The sequence below is a fragment of the Neolamprologus multifasciatus genome, chromosome 18 (genome assembly GCF_963576455.1).
Source record: "Neolamprologus multifasciatus chromosome 18, fNeoMul1.2, whole genome shotgun sequence".
NCBI lineage: Eukaryota > Metazoa > Chordata > Actinopteri > Cichliformes > Cichlidae > Neolamprologus > Neolamprologus multifasciatus.
In genome coordinates, this window is record NC_140456.1 from 33619032 (window position 1) to 33637656 (window position 18625).

An 18625-nucleotide genomic window follows, 5' to 3' on the forward strand; every position below is an offset into this window, starting at 1 on the left:
GAAGCTTTTCAATGTATGTACATTACATGTACATTCCTTTAGGGTGTGAATAAAATGCAATCCTTGATAAACCCTTTGCACAATTAATACTTGCTCTAGTGTGAAGTGACCTTGTTAAGTGCATCTATTTAACTTTCTCTATCTAATCACTCAATCACACGGTAACAACTCCATGTATGTAGACGTGTTCAGGAAAACCTGCAGAAGTTCAAAGCTACATCAAAATTGAAAGTTTATGAGGAAAATGACAGAAGATAGGTGTTGAAGATATGATTCATGCTTCTTTTACAGTCAGCTGGTTGTTTCCGTCCCCACCTCTTTCACACATCCCACTGCTGAGCTGTTCCTTTCTGTCTGTCTATTGTAGGTTTCATAGGCAGGCACTAACCCAGGATTTAATTTCAGAGGGTAGCTTTACAGCTCTGTGCAGAAGGAAAGCAGGTAGTGAGATAAAGAGAGAAATTCAGGGAGAAACAGGGTAGGCCCACGCTCTTCTCTTCTCAACCTTGCTCTAAAGGGTGAATTGAATCATAACAGTAAGTGGGCGAAAAGAAAGAGAAAAAAAATCCTTTCCACGCAGATTCTGACGTACATCTCTAGCTGACTGGGGGTCATCTGATGATGTGATGAAGTAGGATAATGGGAGTATAGGGAAGAGAGAAAGTGATGGAGAGGGAGTTGTTGATAGCTTCCAACAGTTCTCTTTCTCTCTATTGGATTTTAATGGCTGTCTCTTTGTAAAATCTGGGGGAAATTGTTGTGCCTTTCTTCCAGAAGCTGACTTAGACATACATCATATGTCTAAGACATACGTATGGCTTAGGAATTAACTGTTTAAAGCAAATGTCTACACTGAGTGTTGGCAATAAAGACTCTACTCTGGTAAAGAACTGTGGAACATATTCAGGGCAATAACAGCAGTTCTTATAGATTAAAACCCCCCAAAACAAAAACAGAGAGTAAATGAACACTGATGTGTTAGCTGACATTTTATTTTAGCTGTGCAAAGCAGCAACTGCATTTTCATAGTAAACCAACAGAATGTTTTTTTTTATTAATAATGCTGTTATTGCGACGTGAAGACTTTGTGTTATGTGTTTTTGCCTTTTGTACCACTTAGCTACCACAATTAGTCAGCTACAACTATTGTGACCAATTATTTTTAAATAAAGATTGTAAAGTGTTTCATTTGGACTTTAATAACACAATAATCAGCACATTATGTCAAACAAAGATGCACAGATGGATTAACCCTTTAAAGCCGGTCAGAGCAGCACGCTCTGTTTTGCGCAACTACTTTTAAATCCTGGTAGCTCTGCAACCACGTGAGCTAGCACAATAATGTTTTTTGCATATGAAACCAGAGGAGTTGTACTTACATCTTATGCCATCAGCTTGTCCTCGGTCACAGTTTCCTTCCACATACAGCTTTGCAAAAACTGCATAAAAGCACTTGCAGCAACAAAAACATAATATTCCAGAAACATGCTTTGCCGATCCGATCAGCTGTTCATAACACTTCCTACTTTGGAATAGACGTCAGCACGAACTATCGCATGTCCGCCATGACCTGCCCGAAACTGGAAGTGACGTCATTTTTGCGGAAATGTCATTTTTTAGCATCAGGGCCTCATGAGCCTATACTGGTGTTTTTAAAAGTTATGTTTGACTTTATGACTTTCTGTGTGGTTTCTGGGATGCTTAGGACTCATATTGCACTGCTGGAAATAGTTTATTTTGATGCATATGCTGCTTTTTTGCAAATTTGCACCATAATATTTATTTTCGTTTTTCCTGCAGTGTATAAAAATTGGTGTATTTCAAAAATAAAACTATGAAGACACTCAAAATAAATTTCCTGTGGTGGGAAACTATTTTGTGCAACTATTGTATTTACAGTTTTGAGGGATAAGCCTCTTAAATTTCTCTAACTAGAAATATATGTTAAAAAACAAAAATGATTTTCAATTTTTTTGTAGTTTATTGCACTTTTTTGCAATTTATGTAATTACTATGCACTTAATGCAGACATATCATTAAAATTTAGGCTGCAATGGTTGTATTGATGTATATCAACTTGAAATGCTCCCAAAAATGGCTCCACAGCATGTAAAAATATAATATAAGCTCTGGCAGACTTGGTTCTATGATAGGTCTTAAAGGGTTAAACAGTGTAATATACATGGTGTTGCATTGACAATGCACAATGATTTGGTCCTCAGAACATCAACTTGGGGCAACCGGGCATACTGTTGTGATTCTGTGTTCATTATTAGAGGAGGAGGAAGGCTATAGAGTGAGCATGTGTGTGAGCTCCTCACATTTCTTCTGAATACAGCAACAGCAGAAATAAACAAGAATAACAAGAGAAAACTGGTTATTTAGATCCCCACACTCAAAAAAACAACAACAATTTGAATGATATAAACAAAAATCATGGAAAGGATTTCCACGTGATTAAATTGCATTTCTGAATTTCATGCAGCTAGAAACAAGAAATTTTTCTGTTCCAATTACAAGTTAGACTCTAGTAAATGTAACAACCACCCAATTTACTTATTTTTTAATGCATAAGCTGTACTGTGACAGTACGGTTACTTCTTTGGTGGTTTCATATATAGCCAGGGGTTTCAGACTTTGGATGAATTGGCATGAAATCTTCGTCCACTTCAGTACTTCAGAAGCAACAGCATTTCTTTTACTTATCTTGGCTTGTGCAGGGAAAAGTAACCAAACAGTGAATAACTAGAGGTGGGACAGCAAACCTTACTGGCCTTAAAAGGCCTGGCGCTGATTTGAGGTGTGGTGCTTCCATTTAGATGGTTTTTGCTGTGAACAGACATCATGCAGTCAAAGAAGCTCTCCATGTAGGTGAAACAAGCCGTCCTTAAGCCATCTGAGAAACTGCAATACTGCTCCAATATTAGGAGTGACAAAATCTATAGTTTGGTACATCCTGAGAAAGAAAGCAAGCAATGTTAAACTCAGCATGTCCACGGAAGATAACAGTGGTGGATGATCAAAACAGAATAGAAGAATAAAATAGAATAGCCCTTTATTTTTATTTTTTAGCCAGAATTCAGTTACACTCCTAGACAAAGAGGTTGTTGTGGCGAATCCACTTAGCCAAAAAAATGGATCGGACATCAGTTGTAGAAACGATAGTCTTTATATAAGGCTTCAAAAAGGGGAACGTACAACAAATAAACTTCTCGACATCAGAGCAACATAATGGCTTCCCGAAACTTTCTTTACTAGCTAAAAACCCAGAGTAACTTTCGTCTACCACAAAGGATTCTGGGAAACACAGTTTTTTCTAATGAAAATACCTGTTAAATGCTCCCCTTTAGCAGAAAATTTAATCTATAATTAGCAGCTCTCACTAAACATGTGACTAACACTTAAATCACTTACAAAATAACCAAAATGCTGTTATCAAACAATAAACTGCAATAAAGTTACAACAGAGGTTGTAGTAAAGCTCTGATTGTAGCTCCTTTCTTTTGTTTGCAAGGGATATGGTGTTGATGATAGATGGAAGCGGGTTCTTGTTTTCGCAGCTGGAAGCGATAGTCAGTTCTGCATTTTATTTTCTCTCCCTGCACCGTCTGCGTCACTTGCTGTTCCCGACAATTACCCATGGTGCACCCAGTGGTCTCGCAATCTTGGGTTGGATACTGTTGATCCAACTTGAAGTAAAGTCCGGGTTCAGGCTGAGGCTGATGTTTATCAGTTTCTGATGATCAGTAATGATGCACAGTAATTAGGAGCGCTGTGGTACATCCGTATGCAGCGTCATCTCATCTTCATATCCATTGTGATTAGAGCAGAGCGATATGACCAAAAATATTTATCACGATATACATTTGACACTAGACAAAATACTTTACAACTCCACAACTTTATTAGTGCAAAAAAAACCCAAAACATGAATGTATTTTCACTTAAACAAGCAGCTGTTTATTATGTGCATGAAAGTTATATAAAAGTTTAACAGTGCAAATGCAAATTCCTCGCTGACAGTTTAACCAAAAGGCATTTCCAGTGGAAACTGGCCGACATATCCTCAGCATAACCATGTATAATATCCACAAAACTTAATATTATGTTGAAGCACAGCACGTATCACTCCGCGAGGCTCCGCCTACGATAGCCGTAATGCTCCGACAATCCATCAAGCGGTGCGGCTTCGTTGCTTAGCAAAGTCGTACTGAAACATTTGACAGATTTTCGAGCGCCGTGCACATAAAATCGTTTCGAGGTCAGTAAACACAACCAGAGTTCATACATAAGGCACACGGGATTATAAGGGGCTCTGTCGATTTTCAGAAAAATCAAAGGATTGATTTTAAGTGTGCCGTATTTTCCAAAAAACACGGTAATAACAACGGCTCCCTAGCAAAAATAGTGCTTTGTTGTGTATCTGACGGTCGAAAGCTAAACCAGTTCCACACCACTGAAGTTGCAGCATTTTTACAAACCAATTCTGGTTCATCTGTTTCATTCAACGATCCACTTTCGCTCTTCTCATTCTCCGTCGCCGCCATGCTTTTTCTGCCATGCGCGTATGCAAACAAAGGCACTGCGCATGCGCATTTTACCCATATTCTATCACAATCATTTTCTTATCATTGCCCAACATTATACCAGTATTACCATGAACGGTATGATATGGCCCAGCCCTAATGGTGATGAGAAACTGCTTCACAACATCCAACATAGTGAACAACACTCTCCAGGAGGTAGGCATATTGATATCCAAGTCTACCATAAAAAGAAAACTGCAGGAAAGGAAATACAAAAGGTTCACTGAAAGTTGCAAGCCACTCATTAGCCTAAAACATAGATATAATAGACTGCACTTCCAAAAAAAAGAATCTTAAAAAAACCCAGAACAGTCTGGAAAAAGAAAAAAGTGGAATATTCTTGAATTGCAGTTGAAGTCAGTCACCTAATCTTAAGCCAATTGAGCATGGATTTCACTGGTTGACAGAAAGGCTCACTGCATCTGGGGATCTCCAAGACTTCAGGCTGTCATTGCCAGGTTTTCAACCAAGTATTAGAAATGAATATTTTATTTTCAGATATTTAATTTATCCAGTTTCTTTTGAGCCTCTGAAATGAAGGAATTGTGTTAAAAAATAAAAATTCCTCACATTTTTATGCAATCTTTTTGTTCAACCCACTGAATTAAAGCTGAAAGTTGAAACAATGAAACAGCTCTTCAGTTTCATTTTTATTCATTGTGGTAATGTACAGAACTAAATTCCTACTAAATGCCCATGGAAGAATACATTAGCTACATATTAAATGGTAAATGGCCTGTATTTGTATAGTGCTTTTCTAGTCCCTAAGGACCCCAAAGCGCTTTACATATCCAGTCATCCACCCATCCACACACTGGTGATGGCAGCTACATTGTAGCCACAGCCACCCTGGGGCGCACTGACAGAGGCGAGGCTGCCGGACACTGGCACCACGAGGCCCTCTGACCACCACCAGTAGGCAACATGTGAAGTGTCTTGCCCAAGGACACAACAACCGAGACTGTCCAAGCCGGGGCTCGAACCGGCAACCTCCCGATTACAAGGCGAACTCCCAACTCTTGAGCCACGATCGCCCCAAGACTTTATTAAGACTTTGTCAGATATTTTCACTGCTGGTCACATATTGCATACCTCAGCCCTGACGTGGGTCATGAAGAGTTAGAAGTCCCTGGGCTTTTTGCGTGAGAACCTGTATTCAGGGACAAATACTAAGGTCAGAGAGCCATCGGATCTCATTTTAGGGTGAGTATAGGGTCATTTGATCCTTACAACCATTGCAAGAGCTTGGTCCATGGCAATAAGTTGGACTTATTCCCAGTGGGTGTTGGACTCCATCAGGGATGGACTTTGTCACCGATTGTGTTCATGATTTTTATGGACAAAATTTCTAGGCATAGCCAAGCGGCAGAAAGTGTCTATTTGATCTCAGAAACTTGTCACAACTCCAAGCACGTCCAAGTTCAAGGCCATGGTCCTCAGCTGGAAAAGGGTGGAGTGCTTGCTCCTGGGAGAGGTGTTCCTGGCAGGTCCCATGAGGAGGAGACCCCTGGGGCAGACTCAGGACACACTGAAAGGTTATATTTCTTGACTTGCCTGGGAACACCTTGGTGTTCCCCTGGAAAAGCCGGAGGAGGTAGCTGGGGAGAGGGAGGCCTGGGTGTCCTTGTTTCTCTATCTATTGAACTTCCTACAATTATTCAGCTATCTTCCATAATTACTAAGTTAAAGTCATCATTGTGTCTTTTGGATGAATGAACAAGCTGATGCTATGGTGCTCTGAAATTTATTCCACTGCTTCATCCAAAGCAACAAGACAGACAAAGTTTTTATATGATTTAGCATTATAGAAATGAATTCTAAAATGCTAAATGCCTATATACATTTGAATTATTATTGCAAAGTTTGCATTGCTTGAAGTGTAATTGATTCATACTTTATGCATATTGTGGTCCCTGTATATTGCGTCTTGTATAAGGATTGTACACCAGCCCATTGTCAAAGGGCTATATCTACCAGTGAAAGCACCAAGCAACCATGGGTTCTCCCTGGAAATGCCTCATATTAGACGGCATTTCTTATGTGAAGCATTTGTAATGCAGTCATAAAGTTATGCACAGATCATGGTCAGAGATGGAGTCATATAAATATCTGAGATCAGCTGAAGTGGACTCACTACTCTACATCTAGTTACAGCTTCCACTTCCACTGGAGAGTAGTCATGGAGGCAGGTTAAATGGATAAAGGCAAACCTGTAATCACTGATAAAAAATAAAGATAAAAAAGAGTAGAAGAAACACACAATCTCCTAAGTAAAACAAAACAGGAAGACAGACCAGAAGTAGAAAGACCAATAGAAGAACAATACGGCCAAATTTACTAACAACATCAAACCCTATTTTGGTGTTTAAAAGGCCAATTTTGCCCACAGTAAACAATGTCTGAAATGAATGGACAATGGAGTTGCGGTGGAGGTGTGTTCTGAGGGGAGGTGCAGCGGGCTCGAGGGACCAGCTGTTAGGGCAGCAGACAGCACTTAAGTAATTGCACTCATGCTACTTCAGTGACGCCGAAGAGGAGAGGGAAGTGTAGGTTGTGACAGCTCGAAAGCTGCGGCAAAGCTCAACACACAATAAAAGAGTTCTCACAGCTGCTGTGTGTGTTCTGGGTCCTAACTGTTCACAGTGGTGCCGATACCCAGGGCCGCAAGATGTCTGATCCACAGACTGTGCAGCCAGTGCATGCCCTGGCTCAGTTGTTGGCAGAGCTGGGGGCTATGCACCGGGAGCAGGGAGCGTCCCAGTGCAAGCAGCTAGAGGGGCTGCAAGACGAAATGAGCGGCAGACACAAATGTTCGAAAACCTGGTCGCTCTGGTGCCTCTTCTCCGCTGGTCTCGCACAGGATGACCAAAGGGGGGTGATCCACAATCCTTTCTGGAGGTTCTCAAGGCCACAACTGTAATCACCCTGTCGTCGATGTTGAGGTGTGACTTAAATGGTGTTTGCAAGGCTATCCCGGACCAGGCGGGTCTGTTCCTGGAGGTCCAGCAGCGCCGGGGGGGTTATATGGAGGTGCAGAACCGACCCTTTGCTTATCCCCAATTGCTGTGGGATGGAGTGATTGCAGCCTGGCCTTTCACCGGGAGAAGCACAGCTGCTCGACCTGATCATGCTGGAGCACTTTATAGATGGGGGTGGGAGGCAATGCCAAATTCTGGCCCAGAGGAAAAGGCTTCCCAGCAGTCTCCCAACACCTCCGGCCACTGAGGAGAGCCTGCGATGTAATACTAATTCCTCTCTGCTGTCTCTGCCCACCTGACTCACTGATGGTTGTACAGTGTTGATGGTACGGGACACCTCCTCCACGAGTGTCTGTTACTGGAGGTGGGTCAGGTGTTCTGCGTCGCCGGGCCCCCAATACCTTCCCTCAATCCAAAAGGGATGGCAGTGTTCTGTTCAGGTGCCTGGGGGGTACACGTCAGGCTATGGTGGACTTGGGCTGTATGCAGACCCTGGTCCACCAAACTAGTGCAGAGTTACTCACCAACTGACAAGGACTCTTTGTGGTCACACGGCGAGTGGGTAATGTTGAGTGTGAAGTGGCGCAGTCGGACAGGGGAGGAGCCACACAGGGGTATCAGCTTAACCTCCTAAAAGCGTGGAGAGATGGTGAAACTACTTCTCTGGTGAGCCGGGAGAGAGATAATTTGGGATGCCAAATTCCACCATTCCCACCTCTACCACCATCTTACTTAGGCCCATAGAGCAGGTTTGGTTTATGACTTGCCATTATTTCTTGTAGTTTCTGTCAGGATTTTTAATATATTTGGGCGCACAGTGTTAGGCTCACTCCTGTAATACTACACTGAGTCTTCAATCTGCAGAACTGAACTGAACCTGGAGTGTCAGAGTGAGGGAGGAAAATCCAGACACAAGTATGTGTCTTGCTTTAGAAGCAGCCACATTACTTTTTACAATGCGCGATGGGTTTGCAGTGTCACACAACTACTAATGGGAGTGTTAGAGTAATGTCTAAATTACACAATTTGTATTACTGATATTAACTAGTACCTATAGGCTCTCATATGCACCTGTACTGTGAGATCCTCAGGTAGAGGTTTTTTGTCTGTTCCAGGGGTCCACCTGAAAACTAAAAGGGACAGAGCCCCGAGGCTCTGGAACGACCTGCCCAAGGACATCAGGTCGGTGGAGTCAGTGACTTTCTCCAAGTCATATCTTAAAGCACACTTTTATGATAACAAAGATTTTGATTTGCTTTGAATTGTCTTTTTTATTTCCTGTATTTGATACTTTTGCTTTATTCTTTTGCTCTTTTAAAGCAGTTTGTACTGTGCTTTCTATATAGAAAGAAACACGTAAACATACAGAAAAGAAAAAACTGATTTGGTGACTTGGTAGGCAGAGATTATGATCTCTATTCAGTTCAGTTCAATTGATTTTTATTTATATATATTACCAAATACCTTGAGACACTTTACATTGTGAGGTAAAGAGCTTACAATAATAATAATAATAATGGATTGGATTTATATAGCGCTTTACAATGCCACTATTCATTCACTCTCGCATTCACACACTGGTGGAGGCAGCTACAGTTGTAGCCACAGCTGCCCTGGGGCAGACTGACAGAAGCGAGGCTGCCATATCGCACCATCGGCCCCTCTGGCCAACACCAGTAGGTGGTAGGTGAAGTGTCTTGCCCAAAGACACAACGACCAGGACAGAGAGCCCGGGGATCGAACTGGCGACCTTCTGGTTACAGATACGCTTCCCAACCCCCTGAGCCACGGTCACCCAAGTCACACAAAAAGAATAAGTGTACATAGTGTGCATAATTTGTTTGTCATGATCAAGTTACACTGATCAAGTTACTTTGGTACAAACACCTTTGAATGGAATTTAAAGTAAACATTATTAGCACATACGATTACTTAGATGCATGGATAAACTATTAATCAACTTAAGTTTATCTCAACCAAAAGTTATGCTGGTTTGGTTTGATGCAAGTATATAACAGAAATATTTCAGTAAAACATTTCAATCCTGCAGCAGCTGGATGAGTGGGTCACACAGGGGTCCAACATTTCTCTTCATTTATCCAGATAACCTGAACACAACACTGACAATCAGGGATGTTGTCAATCTTGCAAATATGGCTGTGGTTACCATGGTGACACAGCTTTTCTATTTTTTTTAAAAAAAAATTTGGGAAGCATTATGCAAAGATGGAAAGAGAAAGTAAAGGGGATTCGCTCTCTTGGCACCAAGAACTAGTGCTGTGTCATAAAAACTTTGACTTGGATAGTTAGCTGTAGAAGATTTTATGAGTGTTATTGTAGGGTCTTTACCTTATAATATAAAGCGCATTGAGGGCACTTTTGTCGTGATTAATAAATATTAATATAGATAAAATGAAATGCCTTGAATATCCCATTCTTTTGAAAGCTCTCACTCATAAACCTCTTCACCCATTAAAATATAACCTTAAAGTGAAAAATAGATGGATACATTTTATACTGTAATCACCATGAATGAAGAACATTGAACAGTTCTTCATTCATCCATTTCAATCTAATCTAATAAATAGATACAATATAGAGAAAAATATATTCTTGTGTATTAATTTCCACATGTGGATGTTATTTCTGAGACTGGTGGAAAATGTTCAGACTTCTATTTGAATTGTGAGAATGACTTACAGTTTTCGAGTACTTACACCAAGTGGAGGAGTTCAAGTATCTCGGGGTCTTGTTCACGAGTGACGTGAGAAGGAAGCCGGAGATCTACAGACAGATTGGTGCTGTGGCTGCAGTGATGTAGACACTGCACCGGCCTGTTGTAAAAGCAAAAGATCTCAACTTACCGGTCGAGCTACGTCCCTACCCTCACCTATGGTCACGAGCTGTGGGTAGTGACCGAAAAAACTATGAACTATTATATAATTGTAACCAACATAATAGCAACTATAATCCACATAATTCCCTTAGGGATTAATAAAGTATGATGATTCTGATTCTGAAGAACGAGATTGCGGATACAAGCGGCATTTTTAAGTTACTCTTTGTTATAAATTCAACATGACCTCACAAAGTTGACAGATGCCTTAACACCAATTTTAATAACATACTCTGAAATGCATACTTTAAAAAACTGGATTGTAACAGTAATTTAAGAATCAGACAAATCTTTTGTGGCATTCAATAAGAACGTTTTAGAAACAGGTAGAGATGAGGGGGGCAGCTTGTCAACAGATTTGTAAAAATCACAGGAATATTGAGGATATTTGGGCAAGGATTTGGAAGTCACTGCCCTTTTGTGGGGATCGGAGAGCTGTTTGAATGGTCACCTAATGTGTGACAAAAGAATCTCCTGTGATGCTAACAACAGTCTGTGCACTCTTACCTTTGGTCTTAAAATTACTGCAGCGATTTACCAGAGATGTCCAGAGGGCAGGTGATTCACAGCAGGCAATTTACTGCATTTTAAAATTATGCAATATATAAATTACTGGTAAAACTACTGTTAAGACATTTACTTTTAAGACAGCTACATAATATATTTAATAAATTGTGTTATTAAAGAGTTTACTGTTTGCAGAGTCATTTATTAATAACTATTAAACAAATATATATGATATATGATGTTCTAAGATTAGCAGCAGACAACCTAAATAAGCAGACATAACTGTGATGTTGCCAATAATGGTGAGGGTTACCAATAGTTTTAAGCACAGTGGCACAACGTCATGCTTTTCTCTTACAGCAGCATGTCACTGACCTTGTTAATCACCTGAAATGTTTAAAATAAAGTTTCACATATTTCTGTAAAAAATACACACATTGTTGCACAATTGGAGAGCATTTCAATTTAATTTTTTGCATTTTGCATAAGAATACTGGCAGTGCAGTTATAATAACCATATTCTTTAGGTGAGAGTAACTTCCAGTGTTTTTGCTTTCTTTTCTGTTTGTCCATTTGTACACCGTAGACAAGTTTTATTAAGCAGTGAAATTGATGCTACAAAATGAGTGTAAAGTTGATCTACTAATAATAATGTTTTTATGCTTTCATGTTCTGGAACACAAGTCAACAATAACCACAGTGTGCAAGCATCACTTTCTGTCTTCTGTCTTGCTTATTAAATGTGCACAACATCCAGTTTATTTGCTGCAAGCAAATATCTAAATCACTATTATATAGAAAGGCACAACACTATGATTCTGTTATAATTATAGAATCCCTGAACAAAGGTCTGCCTGTAAATGAATGCGCATTCACACTGTTCCCAATGGTGAATACACAAGACATCCATCCATCCATCCATCCATCTTAATCCGCTTATCCAGGGCAGGGTCGCGGGGGCAGCAGCCTAAACAGAGAATCCCAGACCTCCCTCTCCCCAGCCACCTCCTCCAGCTTGTCTGGGGGAACACCAAGGTGTTCCCAGGCCAGAGAGATATAATCTCTCCAGTATGTCCTGGTTCTGCCCCGGGGCCTCAGAACACCTCACCCAGGAGGCGCCCAGGAGGCATCCTTGTCAGATGCCCAAACCACCTCAACTAGCTCCTTTTGATATGAAGGAGCAGCGACTCTACTCTGAGCCCCTCCTGGATGGCTAAACTTCACACCCTATCTCTAAAGGAAAGGCCAGCCACCCTTTGGAGGAAGCTCATTTCCGCCACTTGTATCCGAGATCTCGTTCTTTCAGTCATTACCCACAACTCGTGACCATAGGCGAGGGTAGGGAATAGAGATCTTTCTCTTTAACACTCAGCTCTTTCTTTACCACAACAGACCGGTGCAGCATCCACATCACTGCAGCCGCAGTACCAATCTGTCTGTCGATCTCCCTCTCCCTTCTCCCGTCACTCGTGAACAAGACCCCGAGATACTTAAACTCCCCTACTTGGAGCAGGAACTCGCCCAAAAACCAGAGTGGGCACTCCACCCTTTTCTGGCTGAGAACCATGGCCTCAGATTTGGAGGTGCTGATTCTCATCCCCTCTGCTTCACACTCGGTTGCAAAACTGTTCCAGTGCGAGCTGGAGGCCATCACCCGATGAAGCCAACAGAACCACATCATCTGTGAAAAGCAGAGATGAGATTCTAAGACCACCCAAGGGAAAGCCTTCCGCCACTTGGCTACGCCTAGAAATTGTGTCCATAAAAATTATGAACAGAATTGGTGACAATGGGCCTCCCTGGCGGAGCCCATCACCCACCAGGAACAAGTCCGACTTATTGCCGGTTCTGCGGACCAAGTTTTTGCGATGGTTGTATAGGGATTGAATGGCCCGTAGCATTGGGCCAAACACCCCATACTCCCGGAGCACCCCCCACAGGACACTCCGAGGGACATGGTCGAATGCCAAGTCCACAAACTCATGTAGACTGGCTGGGCAAACTCCCATGCACCCTCACGTATCCTTGAGATAATAAGAGGCTGGTCCAGTGTTCCATGACCAGGACGAACACCGCATTGTTCCTCCTGTATCTGAGGCTAACGGACGGACTCTCCTTTCCAGCATCCTGACATAGACTTCCCCAGGGAGGCTGAGGAGTGTGACCCCCCTATAGTGGGAACACACCCTTTGTTCCCCTTTCTTAAAGCTGGGAACCACCACCCGGGTTTACCAATCCAGAGGTACCTCCTGTGATCTCCACGCAACATTGTAGAGGCGTGTCAACCAGCCCTACAACATCCAGAGCCTTCAGGAACTCAGGGCGGACCTCATCCACCCCAGGGGCTCTGCCACCAAGGAGTTGTTAAACTGCCTCAGTGACGTCATCCCCGGAGATTCATCTCCTTCATCCCCAGACTCTGCTTCCACCATGGAAGATGTGACAGTGGGATTAAGGACGTCCTTGAAGTATTCCTTCCACTGTATGACAATTTTCTCAGTCGAAGTCAGCAGCACTCCACCTGCACCCACTTTCCCCCTCCTGAGTCACCTGATGGTTTGGCAGGATCTCTTCGAGGCGGTCCGAAAGTCTTTTTCCATGGCCTCTACAAACTCCTCCCACAACGAGTTTTTGCTTCAGCCACTGCCCGTGCCATGTTCCGCTTGGCCTGTCAGTACCTAACAGCTGCCTCCAAAGTCCCACAGGCTAACCAAGCCCAATAGGACTCCTTTATCAGCTTAGTGCCTCCCTTGACCTCTGGTGTTCACCGTTTGGTTCATGGGTTACGACCACGACAGGCACCAACCACCTTGCGGCCACAGCTCAGTGCAGCGGCTTCGGCAATCGAGGTGCTGAGCTTGGTCCATTCGAACTCAATGCCCCCATCTCCCTCCGAATGATGCTGAAGCTCTACTGGAGGTGTGTGTTGAAGATCTTGCGTTGAAGATTTTCACAAACTCTGTCTAAGCAGCTTTCCAGCTGCCACACACCGCCCTTCTCTGATGTCAGCAACATCTTTTAACTTGATGACACTAACGCAAGTCAAACCAACGATCCAGCGAAGAACAGCAGTCACCTCCTTGCTTAAATGCCGGTCATATTAATGAGCCTCAGGTGCTTCCTGAGGGGCGTAGGCTGAGGACGTTGAACCCGCAATGATTCCTCCCCGGCGAGAGAGAGAGAGAGAAACAGCTGATCAGTTACCTGCTGATCCCCCCTGACATGTTCTTTATTAACAAGAAGTCTGAAGTTACATACCCACTGGCCACTCCATTACGTAGACCTTAGTTCTTAATTCTTCAGAGATTCCGGTTCATAGTGACATGATACAGTGGCTTGCAAAAGTATTCGGCCCCCTTGAACTTTTCCACATTTTGTCACATTACAGCCACAAACATGAATCAATGTTATTGGAATTCCATGTGAAAGACCAACACAAAGTGGTGCACACGTGAGAAGTGGAACGAAAATCATACATGATTCCAAACATTTTTTACAAATCAATAACTGAAAAGTGGGGTGTGCGTAATTATTCAGCCCCCTGAGTCAATACTTTGTAGAACCACCTTTTGCTGCAATTCCAGCTGCCAGTCTTTTAGGGTCTGTCTCTACCAGCTTTGCACATCTACAGACTGAAATCCTTGTTCATTCTTCTTTGCAAAACAGCTCCAGCTCAGTCAGATTAGATGGACAGCGTTTGTGAACAGCAGTTTTCAGATCTTGCCACAGATTCTGGATTGGATTCAGATCTGGACTTTGACTGGGCCGTTCTAACACATGGATATGTTTTGTTTTAAACCATCCCATTGTTGCCCTGGCTTTATGTTTAATTTGGTACATTACACAACTTCATGTGTCTCATATCTATGACAAAATATCTGTGCCCGGGTATCGACTAGAAATGGACCAATCCGATATTAGGTATCGGTATGGGTCCGATACTGACCTAAATTACTGGATCAGATATCGGAGAGAAATAAAAAATGTAATCTGATCCATTAAATATCACGAAAGCACCTCACAAAACTTGCGACACGCTGTAACTTGCCTCATAACCTTAGCACGTCGAAGCAGTATGCATCACGTGATAGAGCGGCTGTGGCGTGAGAGACCTGTCGGTGGTCCGGTTGAGTATTTGGAGCCTCGCTAACAACCCGGCATTACATCTCTGAGAAAGTGATCCCAGAGAGAAGTAAAGCAAGTGTGTAAGTTCATCTCTGAATGTTTGTAAAGCATTCCCACGTTAAGCTTAACAACCGATATATGGAGCGACTGCCTCTCTCTCTCTCTCCTGCTGCTGCTTCAATCATGAAACTGCTTAATGATCAGCTGATCGTCTTTTCTGTCACGAGTCCATCTCTCTACTTTGTTTATTGCTCACTTCGCGCCAGAAACAGGAAACCAGCGGCTGAACAACAGCAGCACGTATAAGCTTGATAAGCTGTTGTTAGAATTTATTTAATATTATTTCTACACCAGGATCTTTTTCTACAGCTGACGGCTGGTAACTGTGCAGGGGCGGATCTAGCAAAGTTTAGCCAGGGGGGCCGATAGGGCATGAACAGGGAAAAGGGGGCACAAAGACATACTTTTCTTTCTTATTCTCATTTAAAATGTCGAGCTTTTAATACATAATTATCTGAATCTTACACCCAACGTTTTAATCTGATGTAAAATAAAAAGTCTATTACTGTATATAGTAACTGTTAAGTCTAATATACCCTAGTAAGCTAGACTACTTTTTCCTTTGGGAAGATACCATCTGTGCAGTTATGTTGAAGAAAGATGTTGAATCTATTTAATTATTCTTGAAAAATAATTTATTTCTGTGCATTTTTTTTTAACTGCATCAAATTAAGGTTGATTACGTCGATTAAGCATCATGAGGTGGAGCGTGAGGGGTGGTTCCCTATTTCTTTTGTTGTTGTTGTTGTTGTTGCTGTTACCAACCTAACCCTATTAGTTAGGTTGCTTAATATTTACACTAAGTACTCTTTAAAATACCAGAATAGGGAGGATGGAGCAGGTTTAAGTTTATTAGATTGATCAGTGGTGCTGAACTATGAATTTTTTATATAAAAAAATATATAAAAAATTATATATTTATATATTATAACAGAATAGCTTTAGTGTTGTTGTTTTTTTAAACTTGATTATGAACTTAGGCAAAAAGCAGCAAGATATTTAAAAAACAGTTTTATTGATTAAAACACACTATATCGGATTCATATCGGTATCAGCAGATATCCAAATTTATGACATCGGTATCGGACATAAAAAGTGGTATTGTGCCATCTCTAGTATCGACATATATACCCATCAGACTACATTACATCCTGTCATCCTCCACTTCTGGTATCCACCCTCAGAGGGTGACTCAAAGGCTTTTTATTTGCCAGCTTCCATTTAGCCTAAAATAACTTGATCTCAGCCCTATTTTCATTTCTCCTTCTGCCTACACACACAGCAAGAACCCAGCCTGGCTGGCACATATGGCTCTTTGAAAAATGCAGCAGGAGGTGACTGCTGGTGGGGGGATTCAACTGTCAGTCTATCATATTTTATATCTAAATATGATAGATTGATGGCTGAATCCACAGTTACCAGTTTTAATCTATCTATCTATCTATCTATCTATCTATCTATCTATCTATCTATCTATCTATCTATCTATCTATCTATCTATCTATCTATCTATCTATCTATCTATCTATCTATTATATTTAGAGCTCTTTGTGGAACTGACCAGTTAATGTTAATCTGCATTCATTCAGGACCAGTCTTGACACTAGGCATCAGATTTTGATGACAGGCTAGATGACAGATTAGAGCGTCGATCATCTTTCTGTGGTTCTTTATGTTGCATTTTTCCTCAAGACACGATCCCTTGCTAGCTTCTCACCAACTAATTTTCCCACTAACATGTTTTTTTTTTTCAGAAAACACTAAACTCAGTGTCTTCGATTTATGTCTATATTTATTTCATTTTTTAAATTATTCCTAATTATTAATTAAACAATACTTAAGAGTAACTATAATAGTTCTAATTATCTCTCAGGGTGCATAAACACGTGATGATTTTGGCTTTTAGTTATTGGATAGCTTCACTGCTTTTTAACAAAACTTCTTTTTACTTTTTTCAGTTTCATTTATCAGTAATGAATAGGGATGGGTATCGTTTAGGTTTTATCCGATACCGGTGCCAAACCGGTACTTTTGAAACGGTGCCGGTGCTTAAACGGTGCTCAAACCGGTGCTTGAAGAATGGAGAACACAAAATTGGTCCAAAAACCTCTCATGTTTAGCTGTTTTTTTTGTAAAAAGATAACAATGTTAGCCTTTTCTGCAGCTATAGGGCATATATGGTATCACTCTTGGCTGGAAGCAGCTTAAACAATGGAAAAAACACAAACTTTGTCCAAAAACCTCTCATGTTTAGCTGTTTTCCACTTTTTCTTTGGTCATTTTAGCCTTTTTGGCCAGGGTGAAGGGAGTATCTGCCATCAAACAAGAAGACAGCCGCATGTAGCTATGATGATGTTTGCTAGTTCACCTTACATACATTAATGTAATACCGTGGTTAGCCTACTCAACGTAAATTACACACGAACAACATTAAGCTACTCACGCAGAGAAGAACGGCTGCTGCTGCATCATCATCCTCATCATTTCTGCTACACTGGCAGGGCTAGGGGCCAGGACTCTCCTCTTCGGGTTTTTGGGGGATGTTGCAAACTCCGGGTCCGATAACAGGAACCACACCGCAGTAGATGCGCTCGGTGTGAGGTCTTGCAGCAAGCTATCAAATACGGCGCATTTTTCGGCTTTTAAAAAAAACGCTATGCGTCGCCAGGTGTTTCATCAGATTTGAGGTGTTACCTCCTTTGACAGTATCACAGTATCACCTTAAAGCACTTGTTGCAGCTGCTGAGTTTGCATCTTTTGCTGTGAAGTACAGCCAGACTTTGACCGCTTCGCCTTGGGCATTTTAATCTGTAGCTCTGCTCTAAAAGAACGTACGTACCTGGACCCGCCTACTATCCTCGGAAACGTAAAATGATTGGCTAGAATTCAAAGTGTGTCACATCTCAGGAAAAAAAAAGCACCGAAATAAAGCACCGAAATGTGCGCTGCTTTTCGGTCTGGTTACTACCGTTTATGTCAGAACCGGTGCCATCGTGGCACCGGATACCGGTACCCATCCCTAGTAATGAAGCTTATGCACAGGTTCAGTAAGGAAGAGCTGTAATCACTCATCTTCCTGCTTTCCTGGGTGTTTGCTATCTGTTGGTTTTGACTATCGCCTTCCCACACTGGCAGTCTCAATATTAACATCATTACTCTATTCCAACTATCTTCTTGCCCTCCTTCTTTGGTCATTGGTCAAATTTTTGCTCTCCGTTACTGTCCTTTCTTTGTGCTATCGTGCTCCAGTCAGTTGTCATTTTGTGTGCTAGCAGATGCAATGGTTAGTCACTATTTTAGCCAATTTAATTAAATAGTGCAGATCAACTTAAATATGGCTGGTATATTGTTATGTCAAACTCTCTTCACTAAACCTGGGCTCTACATAAGCTCAATACTTGCATCAACGGGCCCATCCACTAGGCTTGAGCAGACGACAGCAACCCAACCGAAAACAAGAGCCAGTCAACGTC

The 18625-nt window shown here is 41.8% G+C and overlaps 1 protein-coding gene across 10 annotated transcripts in view; it reads left to right on the top strand.

The window, feature by feature from the left end:
• The window catches only part of dlgap1a (discs, large (Drosophila) homolog-associated protein 1a), a 196148-nt gene that overhangs the window by 57075 nt on the left and 120448 nt on the right, over positions 1 to 18625 (top strand). The gene's annotated exons all lie outside the window — the stretch shown is intronic.